General features: G+C 45.2%; 1 protein-coding gene across 7 annotated transcripts in view; it reads right to left on the bottom strand.

The window, feature by feature from the left end:
• The window catches only part of PAK6 (p21 (RAC1) activated kinase 6), a 97,213-nt gene that overhangs the window by 45,493 nt on the left and 34,816 nt on the right, over positions 1 to 16,904 (bottom strand). For 2 of the 7 annotated variants that reach the window (XM_073639190.1, XM_073639188.1), the window contains exon 1: positions 10,619 to 10,768. The exons of the other annotated variants lie outside the window; for them this stretch is intronic. The gene's annotated coding sequence lies outside the window, so the exon portion shown is untranslated. Of the gene's footprint in view, positions 1 to 10,618; positions 10,769 to 16,904 lie in introns of those variants that run through there. 7 annotated transcript variants of the gene reach the window in all.

The raw sequence follows: 16,904 nt of genomic DNA, 5'->3' as shown, positions 1-16,904 counted from the left end.
GTCCACTGAGGCTGATGGTGTTGGTGCAGCTTTTGGTGGTATAACCCCCAACGGGTGGGGTATAGCCTCAGGGGGTCAGGTGCAGAGGATGGGGGTTGTGGTGGTGCAGCATAGATGTTAAAGGAAGACAGAGTCGGGTTATGCAGTTAAGGGTATTTACTCACTGCTGATGTTCCGGTCACTCCAGCTTCAAGTGACCTCCCGAGCCGTGCTGCATCCACCAGGTCCTGGATCCAGCCAACCCCCAAGCAAGTCCGGAGCGTGACCCTGAGCTCTCCTTCTGTCCTTTCTCTGGCCGTCCCCACTAGTGATCCACCCAGGTCCAGCTCCCTCGGGCCTTCTGTTGGGAGACCCTTGGCCTTGGGTTCCCTGACCCTCCACGTGGTATGCCTTCGTGGTGGATGTGGTGGGTGGCCGTGGCAGACGCTGCCCACGGCCTCCGGTCTCTGGCTGGGGTGTGTTTTTGCCCCCACCAGCTTGGGTTCCGGTACCCTGATGCCGACTCTTCACCCGTGGATTGGATTTGGGGTCTTAGAGTCCTCTTCTTCTGTTTCCCCCTCTGGGTCTCTCTTGCTTTCTCCTCTCTCTCTCTCTGGGGCTGCTCTGCTCCTCTGCTTCTTACTTCTGTGCAAAGGCTGACAGACTGACTGACCCTGTTCTCTGATGGTGCCCACCTTATATACACCCTCTATGTGTGAGCTCAGGTGACCAGCACCCAATGAGCTCCTAACTTTACCCAGGCTGCTCCCCCTATCTGCCCCTACACTACTTGGGATGTACCACCCCCCCTCCCACTCCAGCCAGGAACAGACTCGGTCGTACCTGCACATTTCTAAGTGGGAGTACCGTCGGCCTGTTCCCCGGAAATGGGATGTGTGTAGTGCATGCAGCCTACCGAGCTCAGTTCCACACTCCATCCTTACCCGGGAGTGGAATATCACACCTCTGGGTTGAGGTGCAATACCCCTGTAGCAGCCGAATCCTCAGGGTGCTACACTTCATTTCTTGGAGGAGGTCACAGGAGGCAGTGGGGCGGCCTCCTCCCTCCAACCCGGGTTTTCCAGTGGCTCTTGCCACAGGTCCTTTAAAAATCCTGCACTAAGGATTAGCGTTGTTCAGTATTGGGACCTGCTAGGAGGATAGCAGGAAAACTCGGCAGGGCTGTGTATAGCTGAACCCACGCCTGGGAAGGCTCTGCACCCGTCAGGCTCTGAGCAGCCCGGCGCAGCCGTTGCCCACGGCAACTGTTGTTTTAGGACTCATGTAACCCGGCTGCAAAAAGGAGGACTTTCTGTTAACCCCTGAGTTGCTGAATAAAGCTGTTTATGTTGGACTTACTTGGGTCACGGCCTCAGTTACTCCACGGTGTGAACACCACCACCTTACAATTGCTCACTTTGTCTTTCTACCCCGCTAATTCTTCTCTTTTCCATTAGGTCCATGACATCACATGATTAAAAACAGCCTAGCTGAATCCTTCTCAGCTGTATGTAGAAGGTCAATTTTCCCTGTAGGAGTCATAAGTCACAGCAAAAGTCAATGGCAGGGGAGGAGAAGCTGGGTCAGGAGGTGAAAAGGGGAATGATAAATGCAGGGACAAGAGACTTCCTGTTTCTACATATAGCAGAGAAAAGAGAAGAATTAGCTGGGTAGAAAGGCAAAATGAGCAATTGTAAGTACACAGTGCTGTATAATATGATGACTGCAATATATGAACAAGATAAAAATGGTAGGACTGCTTCTTTAAAGGGTTAATTTCATTTTAACAAATTATCAATCCACAGCAAAGATGGTAGCTTGTTGATCGGGAGAGACTCCACTGCTTTCAGAGATGGGGGGGTCTGAGTGGCCCTTTGGAGTTGTGAGATGACTGCTTGGCTATCTAGCCATCCCAAAGACAATGAATGAAGTGGTGGACCACATTCTTGACCACCAATTTTGTTAATGGGACCCCTTCAGGGCAGTGACTGTTAGTTTAAATTAAAAGATCCTCTTTAACAAGTTGAGTACCTCCTCCAATTTTCACAACTCTGCTGATTCTGGGACAGTTTTTCCTTCTTTTATTTTCTGTGCCCCTCTTTTTCAGTGTTATGCAATAAAGTGCACTCAATGTGCAAATATTCAACTGGGTGTGTACCACCTATGTGGACCTTTGATTTTTCTCTTCTATGATGCTGGCCAATCACAACACGGCCCATCATATAGAAGGGGAAAGCAAATGCCAACAAGGAAGGTCACAGCTACAGCCAGGCAGTCTTAGAGAGCCGGAGTGATAAATCCAATGGTTGCACAAGCAATATATGATTTAGTTTTTAACTGTGCTCGGGCGTTCCAGTGCTGCTGCTCTCCTATAGCAGGAAGGGACACGATGGCTGCGAAATTCTCAACCTGATCACGTGAGACAAATCTAAGCCAGGCAGCAGCTGTGACCTTCTGTGTGGGCTTTTGCTTCCCCCCCCCCTCTAAAAAAGGTGCAGCCTTTATTGGCCAGCCTCATAGAGGAGAGAAGGAAAACGCCCACAAAGAAGTTATGTGCTATTTGCTCAGTTGATTGAAGGAGAATATTTGTATATTGGACACATTTTATTAACGATGGGCATAACTTTGGAATGGAAGGGCATGGGGAAAAAAAAAAAACTGCTCTAGAGTAAGTGGAGCTCTAGCAATTGAATGATTATTCTGATCTTAAAGAGGACCTAATACTCAGTTTAAATTGAAAAATAATCCAGTATCTACTCCAAAATCATCCTCACTTAGCCAGTTTCAGCAAGTTTTCTTAAATGAAAGCCCTTAGCCTTTATTTCTCAAGGTATCCTTCCTTTATGAACATTCAGCCGACCTGAGAGTGCACCTGTATGGAATAGACGGAAGAGATAGCCATCATTGATCTATGATATATGGGTTTATTCCCCCCAGCAGTGGAACTATGCAACTAAGCGTAAATACTATTGAGAACAATGTACTGAACAGATTAGTCTGCTCCTTATCTCCTTCCCATAGATGTCCATGAAGAAAAGCCTTCTTTGTTAATCATTGATTTTTTTCTCTAGTATTTGTATTAGTGCTTTGTGGTTATCTACACTCAGAGACTTAACAATCCCATCAGTATTTTATTATTGACTGTCCTTGCCATGTACTACCACCCTCAGGGATGTACTTAAGGATAGTTAGTGGACAAATGAAATACAGCCACAAATCTAACAATAGTAGTATGGAACAAAGAGGGGTCTGGTGGTCGGCACCTTATCCAATCAGGAGAGTGTCAAATGGTTGTAGAAAAATTGTTCTTTAATGCAGGTATAAAAACCCACACCTTTCAGGGTGGAATCACCCATTTTATCATGTATACAACACCAATAAAACAATGAGGATGTTGCATGATATCTACACAGTAGTACAAAAATGCAACCTTTAAGGCAGGGGTCAATGCAATGGGAAATTACATTCAGGTGACTGTCGAAATTGATTGTCAACAGTGGCTGTCTTGGGTGCAAAATATCCACTCCAATATGGTACTGTTCTCTTGATCCCGGTCATTTACATTGGAAACTTAAGGCTATCCAGCAACATTGACTGGAGGAGGACTCTACGAATGTTGACAAATGGGGGCTTGTATCTTGCATTGGTAAGAGGAACGTGTCTGGTACTGTTCAGTAGTGAAAGTGTCTGGTTGTATCACTACACTAAGAGTTTTAGATTTATTGTAATTAGATGGTACAATGGTCCAAAAACATACTGCTCTTCCTTTTGTGGCTCATGAACCCCTTTACGTCATAGTCCTTTCCAAGTCAAAAATTGTAGGTCTTACAGAGACAATGTAGGAGAATTACTGCACCCGCATTCTCCTCAAACCCCTCCACACATAGGAGATATCACACATTTCATAGGTGCACTTTACCTCATTTTGTAGTATCTTCAACTAACTTTAAAAGAGGATTTGTCACCAGGTCAAAAATGGACAGTTTTGGCTCTTATTTTATGTGACATGCAGAGTAGTGCTTTTGCAGAGTGTGACATGCAGAAGTAGTGCTGGTGCTTTAAAAGCATCCAGCAACTAGAGGGGTTACCACAGTCACAGGAGAAGGGGAGTGTTTTAGCAGAGCCCCAGGGGGATTGTGGGGAAGTTGTTTACTGTCTGACTGGAGCTGAAGAGAAAGGTGGTGTGTGTGTTCTGTATCTGACAGAAGCGCCCCAGCAAGTGAAAAGGATTTAAGTCAGGAGTGAAGCTAAGCACAGGTCAGGTAGAGTTCCTGAACTAGCAGTGCAGAGTATTGTCAGGCAGAAAGATAAGGACATGAAGAAATTGTGTCACAGGGATCATCCCCCTCAGCAAACCCTCCCCCCCCTCCTCCATCTCACGGTGCTGTAAGGAATGCTGTGTTCATTAATGTGCCTTTGCATTAGAACTGTGCTGTCCTGTACTACTGGGAAGACTGTGAACTGCTGTGCCGCTAAGGAAACTGTACTGTTTGTCACTGGAGTCTGTTGATCATAAGACTTAACTTGCACTGGCTGTGCGGCTTCTTATTAAATGCTACTGTTCTACCGTTTATGCGGACTCTTGTCAATTGTTTCTGGTCAGCAAGTGAAAACCTACGTGTCTGCTCCTGAGGGTCAATACCCCTGTGTGCCTGAGAGAAGCTTCAGCACATGGTCTATGGTCGCCCTGAGTAACGGTTCCCCCAGGATTCCAAAGAATTCATTTAACCTGTCTCGCCCCTATCTGAACCTAGCGGCATGCATGCAACATTTATCACCACTATTCCTCTGAATATTCCTTTTTTTCAATGCCCTATACAGTTCTAGAGATATACAGTCTCTTATTTAGTGCTAATTTGTATAGTCTTTACTGTGGGGGCGGTGCTTATATGGTAATACAGAGCAGCATAAAGACACACCCCTGAGGATCCCATGAGTCCCGCCCCTTTATTAATTTCATAGCATTAGCAGTAAATAAAAAGGCCCACAGCTCTGGAAATGTATGGCGGATTTGAAAAAGATAAAAGCTGAATTCTCAGGGGAGCATCGGAAACAAAATAAGAGGGAAAAACTGGGCACGTTTGACCTACTGACAGGTCCTCTCTAAAGTTAGTTGAAGATACTACAAAATAAGGTAAAGTGCTCCTAAAAAGTTGTGATATCCTATGAATGGAAGGATATGAGTGGGACCTGGTGACTGGTCCTCTATTAAATATGTCTGGCATTCACAGCCTGAGTATATACTTATTGGATAGCTATCAGCTCAATGATTGCGCATGTGGAGGGCATGAAACTTCCCACGACAGTAAAGAAGTACCAGTCTCATCCAAGATGAAAGAATATGCCAAAGTGCCATAAATATCCCACATAGTATGGTCACAGAGCTCAATATAATAATTAGAAAGTAAGGGAGATAACACTGCAAAATTCCAAAAACTCTATAAATGGAAAGAAAATAAATATTTTGCAAACGACAGACCAGACAGACAAGAATGTCGAAGAACCGGTACAATCTATCATGAATGTTAACCTCTTCCGGCACTTATAGTACCGATTAAACCCTAATCATTATGAACTGGTTATCTATGAATATTATCCATAGATGATGGGATAGTGTTTGATCACAGGACCCCACTAATTACACCAATAGGGGTTTTTTATGTTTATTAGTGACCTGGGTTTTTTTCATCTCTATGCATGATCCTAATAATATATGTGATTGATATTTCCTATGTGAAATCCTATAAGCCCATCAATCAGCTGACTGCAAGCCAATATCCAAGTATCTCAGTTGATACTTCATAGCCTAGATTTACCATATTTCTGACAAGGAGCCATAGAGGACCATGAAATCCTCACTGCTTCCGGTAACAATGCGGAGACTGCTCATCTCTTAGAAACACAATGATGTCCCTATTACCAAGATGAGTGACAACAAATTCTGTCATTACCATGTAACCGGGCTAAAGCACATCCCCCGAAGCTAAAAGGCTGAGTGTCGGAGGAGGCCCGAAGGCCCTTGTAAATGAGAAGATGACCATTATAGATGGCATTTTAGAGTTGGGCGGCATAGTTACAAATTTAGAATGGGTCACCTGGATTTTCAAGTTATACCTCAAAAGCCCTTCATACACAATAGGCAGCTGATGGCCTAAAGAGGATTTGGCTGATCGTTTGACCGGCAACTAGCTCAGCAGGCTCTCCCATACACAGGGGCGCTCTCTACAAGAGCCTGTCAAATATCTCTGGCAGCAGCTTTTTCTTGTAGTCTAGGATCAAACTTGCCAATACAAGCCTATGGGTTCTTGAACAAATATCGGACATCACTATGATGCCATGCTAGTTGTTCCTAGTGTTGCCCAATTGTGTTTGTTTGATAGGAGAAGTTTGGGAAACCTTCTTGTATGCAGAAAAAAAGCGATCAAACTGTTGGTTAAAACGGACACTCTGACCAAATACTGATGAAAATTGTGCCTACAAAAAAAAAGAAAGAAAAAAAAATCACAGATGTCTAAATAGGCCCGTAGAAAGAAATACTGGCAATAGTTTCTAGGAAATGGGTGGATTGAATGGTGAAGCCTCCCTCCTATGGCTGAAAACTTCACCAGAAGAAAGTAAACAAAAAAAGATTCCTTCTACAGTATATTCTGATCTCGCGAGTGACACTCGCATACTGATCTCGCGAGTGACACTCGCATACTGATCTCGCAAGTGACACTCGCATACTGATCTCGCGAGATACTGCAGTATGTTAAAGTGTAACTAGGTCATTGTACACATAGTAACAAATGCAGGAACATACAGCAGTAATAGACACTACTCTGAATGTAATCTCTGGGCTCAGCAGATAATGCAAACTGAAATTCAAGGAAAAAGTTATAAACAGTTCATCATAAAAATGTACAGAACGAAAGCTTTCTCAGGGATATTACAGCTGCTAACAGTATAACATTGTCCTATAGGAAACCATTCCAAGCCTGTCTGATGGGTCACTCACATTTCTGAACCTTCACCATTTGCTGCCAACTTTAAAACGAATGTCAGCACAGAATTACTTTTCCATCCAAGCACAGGTGCTTGGTGCATCATGGTGTTGCCAAACATCTAGGTGCACCTTCCCACTTATTTGTTTTCCCCTCTATCTCCACCTCTATAAAGACAGATCTGTCAATCACAGAAAAGAGTGGATGGAGATCGATGGGAAAATAAGTAGGTGAGAAATTGCACTTAAATGTTTGGCCACACCAAGGGTGCACCAAGCGCCTGTGCTTGGTTTGAACAGTCATTCTGTGCTGACAGACTCCCTTTAAAAACAGTAGCCTCCTTAAAATATCCTTCAGGACTGATCGGGAACCATAGGTAGAGCACGGATTCCCCAACTAATGGTGGAGGACTCCTACGAAGGATACATTTGTCCGGTGATCACCAGATCTCATTCAGGCTGTCAGATGAGAGTTGTACCATAGAACATGTTAATTTACAACAGAGGTTGAAAGAGGGGCAGGGGTCTTCAGAACTCATCTGCTAGTGCAAACGGGTACTCCGAATAAAAAAGTCAATGGTTTAGGGTAGACTGGGGTTTCCAATTTTATTGATATCCAGACTACGGATGAGAAAAGGCCACTCTTCCACCTAAAGCTCGTACCTTGTAGAAGCGGCTGTGTCTACTACAGCTGTGATTACACCCATAGGTGTATGATCTAGGGACACCACCCAAAAAGGACCTGTTCCTTGCCATAAATCTGTAAGTTTTTTACCTGGTATAAATGCCGCTGATCTACTGAATCCAGCATGGTTTTTCTTCTGTTCCTAAACCTCTCCATTCCCGAGACATGGGGGGATGGTATTGGCTGCTGTGTGACTGGGAATATTAACTGTACCTAGTGACAGTGGATACTGGGGGTAGTGGCTGCTGGGACTAAGTAAAACAGACTTTCCCAATACGGAGATAGGAGATGACAGTTGGTGCTTTTAAAATTGTATGGAGAGGGAAGAGCTAGAGGCAGAAACAGACATTCTGCTGCAAGTTGGACAGTTACAGTTCTGCATAAAACTATATGAGCACCAACCGTCATCTCCTAGCTCAGTCATGGGAAAATCACCGAATACAGATTTTACCCATGAATTGAGAATGAATGATCAGTCCAGGAGAAAGAAGCAAATTTCTCTAATAAAGATATATTACACAGTTTCTTATTTTCATATATGTATTATTGATTTATGGGGGAAAAAAACTCTTTTTAACAGCGCTTCTCTTGTTAGTGGCCATATTGGGTATTGCATTGCTCATCCTCATTCAAGTAAATAAAGCAGTCACAATCTACGTACAAAAGTGGCTCTATTTCTGACAAAAAAAAGCAATTTTTTTTTTTTTTCAAATCCTGGACGATCCCCTTTAAGAGAATAGTCATATTGTGCCAGATTTCATTTTTACATGTGTTGCTAAAGTCTTGGATGGAACGGTTTTCACCAGATGATCCATAAGCCAAGGCGTAAAATAGCTTTCCCCATATCAGGTTGCTTATATCTGTCAACACAACATTGCAGACAATGGCGGCTTAGCAACAAAGAGCGACATGAATACAATCCTAGAACTGCTGTGAGATATGGTGTGTATATATATATATATATATATATATATATATATATATATATATATATATATATATATATATATATATATATATATATATATATATATATATATATATATATATATATATATATACACACACACACAACACGTGTTACATATCAAATAACTCCAGGTGTGTCAGTTCTTCTCTAGTCACATTGAGGTTTTTATCCTTAGGGCCATGTTCACATGTTCAGGATTTTACATCAGTATAAGCCAAAATCAGGTGAGGAACAATCAGAGGAAAAGTATAATAGAAACACGTCACCACTTCTATATTTTTCAGCCACTCCTGAAAAATATTGATGTAAAATACTGACCATGTGAATGTGGCTTTAAGGAGCAAAGGTCTTAATTCCTAAAACACACCCTATTGACACTGACTTGTATGTGCATCGCAGAGCTGAGCGAGTCCATTGTGGGAAAACTACAAGATCGCGCAGGTGCGTCCACACAGATACTTATCTGTTGCGGATTTTCGGTCCACAGTGATGAAATTTGAGTGGGTTTTGAGGAAATGCTCATTGCAAAAAAAAAAGTGAAATATGAGTCAAATCAACAACAGCCGTTTGGAGGAGATTCTGGAAATTCTCTATGTTGATACCAGATTTTCCACCTAGAAAATCTGAACGTAACATTCTTACATATGGCATATTTGGTGCAGATTTTAGGCGCTGATTTCTAAACTGAAAATCTGCAACATTTCTGCATCTAAAATCCATGCATATTTTCTGCACTTATTCAAATGGTTTTATGGTCTTTTTTGTTCACCATTTTAAACCTGTGGATTTTAAGTCTCCATTGAAAAGAATGGCTAAGATCTGTACATTTTTGAAAATCCATGTTAATTTCTCTTGCGAGTACGCTGAGCTTTATGTGCGGATTTTCCCCATAGCCATGCATTAGGTGTGGAAAATCCACAGGTAAAAAACGCACACGTTTTTACTGTATTTCTGCTGTGGAAACGCACTAAAACCACATGTAATGCGTGACTGGATCAAAGTTTTGTCAAAGCCAAATAACAGGAAGTATCAAGAACATGACAATTCATTCATTGGTATAATCGCATTAATTGTTTTTTCACCTTTGACGGCGAGGAATGAAAAAACAAATATATAAAAAAATTGTAAAAAAAAAAATAATAATCACGTTAAAGTGCGCTTAGGCTATGTTCACACATCATGGTTTTTTTTTGCATTCATTTTCTGCAGCAAAACCTGATCTCTTGCCAGGAGGTTGTTCAGGATTTTTGTTGCCGTTTTTCTTGCTGCGTTTTTTCAGCATTTTTTTCACCACCCATTACTTCCAAAGGGTGAAAGAAGTGACATGCTCTATTCTGCAAAAAAATATGCAAAAGCACAAAAATCCTGAACAAAACAAAAAAAAAAACATGGCGTGTATGAGATTTCTGGAATCTCAGACTTTGCTGGTACTGTAAAACGCAGCTGAAAATTTGCATTAAAAAAAGCATCAAAAACATGATGTGTGAACATAGCCTTAGTGTGGCTTTAAGTAGCACTGCATATTTCTTTATGCTTACATGGTGCAGAAAACAATGCTGTATACAGGGCTACATGACAATCATGGCTATGAAATCCCAATATCATCGCTTACGACTTTTTACACCCCCCTAAAAAAAATAATTTTTGCTACGTTTTCCGATATAGTGAGTGCCTACGGGAGACGTCGCGCGTGTTCCAACAGGTGGTCTGGCCGGATGAGCTGCGATCTCTGCAGTCCGTGCTGCTCGCTCGCAGGTAGCCCTCTCTGGCCGCGCACATTAGATCCCCGTCGACCGCTATTGTCCTATCTCCGCTTGTCGAATTGGGGACGACAGTGTTAAAAAAAAATTCAAAAACCCTGTGAAAGAGTAACCGACGGGGATGGATCTCCGCTGACAAGGCGTGTTTAACCCTTTCCCGAGTGCACAGACAAGAGTAGCGAGAAAGCCAGGAAAATTCATTAAAAAAAAAGAAAGACAAATCCCACCATGGGGCCACGTACCTGCACAGAACAGGAGCCACCGAATCACCGGCATAAAATAATCCACTCACTCAGGGAATGTGAAAAAGGAGAAGGAAGGAGAGAGCATGCGAGCGCGGGGAGGAGAGAGGAAACCTCACGTTTGCACTTTTTCTCTTTTTACCTTACTGGGAGTTTGATTACAGGGTGGGGCGTATCTGACACAGGTAGAGGAGGCTCGCAGATGTCTCACAGGCTGTCATGTAGTCTGCACGCTTCCCAAGATGTCTAAGCCAGGTCACCAGAAGTAAGGTTGTGGGCAACAGGAAAAGGGGCTGTATAATGCAGATCTCTAGCCGCACAAGAGATGGCCCAGATTATCCGATAATCAGGGAGTGATAAAGCTGGATTTTTGTTTTAATTGCAAAAATATCCAGATTTTTCCCTGTAGGATATTGTCACTTTGGAATTGGTCGTACACACAATGATATAAGGGTCTGGACTCAAGGGGAGGCTGAAGACCATGTCCACGAGTGGGGCAAATCGGCTCCGGAGTCTGCAAGGCAACACCTCGGTGTTAGGTCTTATTCAGACATCCCTTTCATTCAGAATGTTTCTCATCAGTGTTTTAGATCCAGTTTTGGTCAGTGTGGCCACTTTACCATCACTTTGGTATTTGCTTTTCATGTTTTCCACCTATTGATTTGTCTCACCTAATCTTCTTCAGGAGCACAAAGCTCCTCCGTTTCCCAGCTTTGTGGTTGTCTGGGGTCTCACTACTGATCCGAACTCAGAATTGATTGTATTGAAACTACAGCAAGCAGGTGAGCAAGTGACACATCACGGGAATCAGAGTCTCTGTCCCTACATCATGCTGCTCTCAGATTACATTTCAAAAACTGCTGACCGATACCTTTTAATTACCAGGAAACTGCAGAGGGAATTGCATCCATTTTATGTTTTTTATGTTACTCTTTTTGGTGGGGAGGGGTGGTTGTAGGGAGGAAGCCCACACGAAAACGCGCGTCAGGGTTGCAGATACAAGATTTGACACAGGGATATGGGTAAGCTATGGGACTCCATCTTATCTTTACTGTGTAGGATGCTTTGTATACTGCATATCTTGGATGTCACTTCCTTTTGGCAATTTTGTACTACACACATAACCATGTCTTTGACCCTCCGGTCAGCTGCTGCAGACCCAGGGACTGCCCTGGAGTGGTACCTAGTGACTACCTGCAGCCCAGCCTATCCTCACCACCAGAGGCTCTAGGGAATACCAAAAAGTCACTTAGTCACACCCCTCCAGGGTAAGCCTGGCCCAGGTGCAGTGTGTTCACACACACCAGCGTTACACAGTCAACCAACGGCCACTTCAATCTCGCTTCCTTCTGAGAAAACTGAGACCCAGAAGAAGTGAGAACTGCTGCTCTCGGAGAAGAAGAGAAGGAGAAGCTGAGCACAATGATATAAAGGTTTGTGGGAAAAGATTCAGTATAACTTGTATTATAGTCATTAAAATCCCTGCCTGGTGTTGTATATGTATACAAGTCCAGTGGGCGGTTCTACTAGTGATTGACAGCCATCTCTGCAGGGAAGACTGCCAGTCACTGAGTAGGACCGCCCACTGGACTCATATATATGGATTTCAATGAATAAAATGCAAGATTTACTTAAAGAAGCCCTTTTCCTCCTTCTCCCATTAAATTTGTTATCCTCTTAATATATTGCAGTCATCATATTATACAGCACTGTGTATACTTACAATTGCTCATTTTGCCTTTCTACCCAGCTAATTCTTCTCTTTTCCATTAGGTCTATGACATCACGTGATTAAAAGCTGACTAGCTGAATCCTTCTAAGCTCTATGTAGAAACAGGAGGTCAATTTTTCCTCCATGACTCATCAGTCACTGCAAAAGTCTATGGGGGGGGAGGGAGGAGCTGGGTCAGGAGGTGTCAAGGGGAATGATTTCTGCAGGGACAGGATACTCCCGGTTTCTACATAGAGCAGAGAAAAGAGAAGAATTAGCCGGGTAGAAAGGAAAAATGAGCAATTGTAAGTACACAGTGCCATATACTATGATGAGTGCAATATATTAAGAGATTAAAAACTTTAATGGGAAGAGGAGGAGGAGTGCTTCTTTACACATTTGTGTAGTAAAAGTTTATCAATGTGATCAGCTCCTCCTCTCTACATCATCCAGGTACCAGTTTCAACATGACCGGTTCCCTTTAAATGTAGTGTTTTGGGCAATTCTATATGTTTAAGGGTTGCCAAATAACCAACATGTCACCTATCCACAGGGTAATTGATAAAGGTTTAATCATTGGAGTCCAACCACTAGAATCCCTACTGATCTCAAGACCGGGTCCCAAAGTCCCTTGTGTGCATGGAGCTGTAGTGAGCATGTGAAACATCTGCTCCATTAACAGTCTATGGTGGTTGCATATGCTAACTACCATTCCATGTATCCAGGGGATTTCAAGCCCCCACTCTTGTGATTTGTATTTAGGCAGAGCTGGCCAGGACTTGCACAAGGAGTTTTTAAGGTTTCTTGCCACTGCTGCTGCAGCACACATTCAGCTTTACTGCAACTGTTCTGTCTAAAGAATACCTGTCAAACTAAATCTGGGTCTCAGGGTGATTAAATTTGGTCCTCAAAGCCGGGGACTATGTGGGGTCATTATACTACATGGAGGACTATGTGGGGCCCATTATTTAGTATGGAGGACTATGTGGGGCCCATTATTTAGTATGGAGGACTATGTGGGGCCCATTATTTAGTATGGAGGACTATGTGGGGCCCATTATTTAGTATGGAGGACTATGTGGGGCCCATTATTTTGTATGGAGGACTATGTGGGGCCCATTATTTTGTATGGAGGACTATGTGGGGCCCATTATTTTGTATGGAGGACTATGTGGGGCCCATTATTTTGTATAGAGGACTATGTGGGGCCCATTATTCTGTATAGAGGACTATGTGGGGCCCATTATTCTGTATAGAGGACTATGTGGGGCCCATTATTCTGTATGGAGGACTATGTGGGGCCATTATACTGTATGGAGGACTATGTGGGGCCCATTATACTGTATGGAGGACTATGTGGGGCCCATTATACTGTATGAAGGACTATGTGGGGCCCATTATTTTGTATGGAGGACTATGTGGGACCCATTATACTGTATGGAGGACTATGTGGGACCCATTATATTGTATGGAGGACTATGTGGGGCCATTATTCTGTATGGATGACTATGTGGGGCCATTATTCTGTATGGAGGACTATGTGGGGCCCATTATTCTGTATGGACGACTATGTGGGGCCATTATACTGTATGGAGGACTATGTGGGGCCATTATACTGTATGGAGAACTATGTGGGCCCATTCTGCATGGAGGACTATGTGGGGCCCATTATACTGTATGGAGGACTGTATGGGGCCATTATTCTGTATGGAGGACTATGTGGAGCCCATTATTCTGTATGGAGGACTATGTGGGGCCCATTATTCTGTATGGAGGACTATGTGGGGCCATTATACTGTATGGAGGACTATGTGGGGCCATTATACTGTATGGAGAACTATGTGGGCCCATTCTGTATGGAGGACTATGTGGGGCCCATTATACTGTATGGAGGACTGTATGGGGCCATTATTCTGTATGGAGGACTATGTGGAGCCCATTATACTGTATGGAGGACTATGTGGGGCCCATTGTACTGTGTGGAGGACTATGTGGGACCCATTATTCTATATGGAGGACTACATAGGGCCATTATTCTGTATGAAGGACTATGTGAGGCCCATTATTCTATATGGGGCCATTATTCTGTATGGAAGACTATGTGGGGCCCATTATTCTATATGGAGGACTATATGTGGCCATTATTCTGTATAGAGGACTATGTGGGGCCATTATTCTGTATGGAGGACTATGTGGGTGTAACGGGTCTGGGAGGCGGAACCTCTGAGCTACTATACAAGGGGACAGTCCTTGTAAGGGAGCGGGTGGCGACCAGGGAAGACGGGCAGGAGGTCAGAGCAGGTGACCGGGACAGTCTCTGAGTGAACGGGCTGGAGATCACGGCAAGTGACCGGGGCAGTCTCTGGATGAACGGGCTGATGGTCACGGCAAGTGACCGGGGCAGTCTCTGAATGAACGGGCAGATGGTCACGGCAAGTGACCGGGGCAGTCTCTGGATGAACGGGCAGATGGTCACGGCAAGTGACCGGGGCAGTCTCTGGATGAACGGGCAGATGGTCACGGCAAGTGACCGGGGCAGTCTCTAGGTAAAGGGTTGGTACGACCTGTGGCGGCTGATGATAGACGTGAGCTCCCAGGTGAGCAGGCGAGAGTCTCTGGATGAACGGGTGGTCACAGCATGTGACGGCGGAGCCTCCAGGAAGACCAACAGACAGGCGGCAGATGAGCGCTCCCAGGTGAGCGGGCAGAAGTCTCTGGACAGGCGGGTGGTCACAGCACGTAACGGCAGAGCCTCCAGGTAGACTAGCAGGCAGGTAGCTGGTGTATGCTCCCAGGTGAGCGGGCAAGCTGGTCCATAGACAGACTGACAGGAGTTGGAAGGCAGACCGTCGGACCTCAGGCAAGCAGGCAGGTGGCTGATGTGCGCTCCCAGGTGAGCGGGCAGGCTGGTCCTTAGACAGACTGACAGGAGTAGTAAGGCAGACCGTCGGACCTCAGACTAGCAGGCAGGTAGCAGATAATCAGGCAGGAATCTGGCAGGTAACTGGCAGGTAACTGGCAACGGGACTTGAGGGCTGAAGCAGAGTAGTGAACAGTGCAACAACATTGCTCGGGCACCTCCATTTTGGAGGAGGTGCCTTATATATGGTGAAGTCCTCCGGCCATTGGCCGGGGACTCCTTAGGACGGCGCGCGCGGCCCCTTTAAGAGGGAGGGAGAGCACGCGCGCGCCCTAAGCACAGTGGCCGGGAAGGAGCGCGCGCTGCCAGCAGAGCGGGAGGAGGACGCCGGGCACGGAGCAGGGAGGTGAGGGGAACAGCGTCCCTGCCTGGCAGAGGGCAGGGACGCCGGCGCTACAGTACCCCCCCCCTTTAGGCCCCCCCTTTTTTAGGCCAGACAGAAATTTAGCTAGGATAAGAGGGGCATGGATGTTCTCCCGGGGCTCCCACGTTCTCTCCTCAGGACCAAACCCCCTCCAATCTACTAGAAAAAAGGTCTTTCCTCTTACCCTTTTGGTGGCAAGAATGTTCTCTACCTCAAACTCGTCCTCAGCAGAAACCGGAGCAGGAGGCGTACCTGTAGACTTGGAAAAAGAGTTAAGTACCACAGGTTTGAGGAGAGATACATGGAAGGAATTAGGGATCCGTAAGTTGGCCGGGAGTTTTAACTTATAGACCACCGGGTTGATCTGACTGATGACCTCCAGAGGACCGATGAACCGAGGCCCTAACTTGTAAGAAGGTATCTTGAGTCGGACATATTTAGATGAGAGCCAGACTTTATCTCCAGGACGAAATTGTGGAGGATCCAGGCGTTTTTTGTCAGCGTGTCTTTTCATCCGTTCGGACGACTGAAGGAGTGCGGATCGGGTACTCTCCCAAATGGAGGAAAATTTGCTAACGAGAGATTCCGCAGCCGGGTTGTCCACAGAGGTGGAGACAGGAAAAGGAATCCGAGGATGCTGACCGAAGACTACAAAAAACGGGGATTTGGAGGAGGATTCGCTCTCGTGATTGTTATAGGAGAACTCGGCCCATGGTAGGAGATCCACCCAGTCAGAATGATGGGCATTAACGAAGTGCCGGAGGTAACTGGTCAGGTTCTGATTGATCCGCTCCACTTGACCATTGGACTGTGGGTGGTAAGCGGAAGAGAAGTCCAGGGTGACGTCTAGCAGTTTACAAGTGGCTCTCCAGAAACGTGAGGTGAACTGTACCCCACGATCCGACACGATGTGGAGGGGCAGGCCATGAAGACGGAAGATGTGGCGGATAAAGTCTTTAGCCAGTTCGGGTGCAGACGGGAGACCAGGCAGGGGAATAAAGTGAGCCATCTTGGAAAAGCGGTCAGCGACCACCCAAATGACCGTACAACCGGCAGAGACGGGGAGATCAGTTATGAAGTCCATAGCAAAATGCTGCCAGGGGGCAGCAGGCACAGGAAGCGGAAGAAGGCAACCGGCTGGCAGGTGTCTCGGGATTTTGTTGTGGGCGCAGGACACACAGGCAGAAACAAAGTCTATTACGTCCTTGTCCAGGGTAGCCCACCAGTAGTGCCGGGCAATAAGCTGGAGGGTCTTTTTCTGACCGGCGTGGCCAGCTAGTTTAGACAAGTG

The sequence above is a fragment of the Phyllobates terribilis genome, unplaced genomic scaffold, assembly GCF_046119375.1.
Source record: "Phyllobates terribilis strain yellow unplaced genomic scaffold, ASM4611937v1 Scaffold_7__3_contigs__length_470593459, whole genome shotgun sequence".
Taxonomy (NCBI): Eukaryota; Metazoa; Chordata; class Amphibia; order Anura; family Dendrobatidae; genus Phyllobates; species Phyllobates terribilis.
This window is presented reverse-complemented; position numbering and strand designations above follow the sequence as displayed.